The sequence below is a fragment of the Phalaenopsis equestris genome, unplaced genomic scaffold (assembly GCF_001263595.1).
Source record: "Phalaenopsis equestris unplaced genomic scaffold, ASM126359v1 Scaffold000002, whole genome shotgun sequence".
Lineage (NCBI taxonomy): Eukaryota > Viridiplantae > Streptophyta > Magnoliopsida > Asparagales > Orchidaceae > Phalaenopsis > Phalaenopsis equestris.
In genome coordinates, this window is record NW_018164444.1 from 77,736,440 (window position 1) to 77,738,685 (window position 2,246).

At 34.4% G+C, this 2,246-nt stretch overlaps 1 protein-coding gene across 1 annotated transcript in view; it reads left to right on the forward strand.

Annotated features, from left to right (window-relative positions):
* Positions 1–1,418: 1,418 nt before the first annotated feature.
* The window catches only part of LOC110018307 (dihydroneopterin aldolase 2-like), a 6,094-nt gene continuing 5,266 nt past the window's right edge, over positions 1,419–2,246 (forward strand). The window contains exon 1 of the mRNA XM_020715585.1: positions 1,419–1,693. The gene's annotated coding sequence lies outside the window, so the exon portion shown is untranslated. The remainder of the gene's footprint in view (positions 1,694–2,246) is intronic.

Below are 2,246 nucleotides of genomic sequence, written 5' to 3' on the forward strand. Positions count from 1 at the left end.
GTCAATGACGACCATAGTTGGCATGTGGCTACAGGAGTGAGAGGCTGGTTGTGGTCAACTGCAGTCGATAAGAGATGGTTGACAATAATTGGTGGTTGCAAATACATGAGGCTAACAATGGTCGACGGTGGTTGGCAATTGTAGGAGCATAAGGCCGACAATAGTTAGTTATGGTTCGTTGTTGCAGGAGCGTGAAGTGTACATTCAAACGTCGGTGCAAGATTCTAGACTTTAGCTCCCCCTTCTCCAGGTTTTGGCCTCTCTCTCGCTCAAGGTCTAGTCCCCTCTCAAGAGGAGCGGTTAACATCTATTTATAAAGTCTAAATTGCAAACAATAAAGGAATCTAGACCACTTTCGATCCTATGGCCCGAAAAGAGTTTCTTGATCATATAACATTTGGTGGTTATTGGAGTATCGTAATGATGTCAGAATTGAGCTATCTTGAACTCATTGAATTATTCTTGTCGAAACGCTTGATTTGACCATAAGCTTCTTAGATTATGAATTTGTTTGACCTTCCAATTATACATTGGAAGCTTTCCAAAGTGGTTTAATGACTTGATTGGTGTTTGATTTGACTCGGATTGAACAAATTTTGATATTGTTGGATCGGTCAGTTTGACAGTAAATTTGCAAAAATTGGAATTCTAAATAACTTTTAATGGAAGTTTGAATATTTCTTTCTCAAAAAATTATATTCGGATTTATGTTATGACTTGAGAGGAGTGTTAGATGATGAAAATTTATTGATGGCCTGCCACTAATTATATTTATTATAGTTATAGGGCATTTACATATATACCATTCAATTCTTATATATTTACATATTTAATTGCGAAAATTTATTTTATACCTCTCAAATCTAAACATCTTTTAATTAAAAAAAAACAGTAAAATAGGACTCTTGATGCATAGGAAACATGGCATGTCTCTAAAATTTAATATCTTGTTTAAGAGATGTATATGTATAAGAATTGAATGATATGCATGTAAATCTTTCTTATATTTATATGGCCTATTTCTACATAAAAAATATATAATTAAGTACTTGATTCATTTATAAGTTGGCCACATCCTTAGAAAAAAACCTTACATACGGAGTGCAGATGCAGCTTTGTGTTCGGACTCTAATAAAATCTTTTTCTCTGTATTTGACTGTGTCCACCTAAAAAATGACGAAAATACACCAATAACTCCCCAATAACACTACGGTGTCTTTTGCGTGGACCTCATGACAATGTTATTAATGTTATTTACGGGCATTATTATAATGTTATTGTGATATTATTGAGTTATTTTGCTCGATTATTATGGTGTTATCACAATATTATTTGTGAGGTCCTGTGAATGGTGTTGATAACCGACCTTAGGGGTTAGGTTTAGGGTTATCCTCATATTATCCGAATTATTTTATAGAATGTGGTGTTTGTTATTGAACTTTTGAGAGCGTCATGTTGGGCTTAAGCTAAAAGGATGCTTCAAGCGAATAGAGATTCCACGAGCGCAGCCGTCATCTTCTTCCTCCCTGTAAACTTCTAATCCTGCTGCATTTCGCTCCCCATTCGAGTGTTCGCTCTACTTTCTTTGGTTTTCTACAGCCTCGCTGCTTGACGGTTATCGCTGCCGGATAGATTAAGGAAAATCTGTTCATACACTTCGATCTTCCATTTTTATACCCATTGGACCTTACAGGTAAGGCAAATCTCTCTTCTTCCATAGTCTTTTTCTTTTGTTGCTAGATCTGAGCTCATTTCTTAGTTAGATAATATTACTTGTTTAAAGGTTATGCTTTATCTGCTTTGCCTTTGCATTATATTCATATTTTTTTGGTTCTTAGCAAAGTATGGAAGAAGTTTATGTCTGTTACTGTGATTACGGTGGAGTTTGTTTGCTCCTTAACCTTCATGTGCTTTCATTACTGAGATTTTGAAAGAAAGAAATTTAATTTAAGACTAGTTTCACAGACATGATCAATTATAGCTTTTTCTTAAATCTTTAGCAATTATACTTCATTCATTGGAGAGATAGTTTGCATAATGGCATGTTTTTAGGGATATTATAGGCCTCTTTAATTGAAGCCCTGAGAAGTTGTAAACTCAGGCTATAGTTTTCCTAGGAGAGAAGAAATTGTAGAATTTTTTGTGAAGTAAGAAAACCAGAAAAAGCTATGAATTGCTTCATATACATACCACCCAATTCTTGTATTTTTACATATCTAACACCTAAACTTTGATTATTATATTTC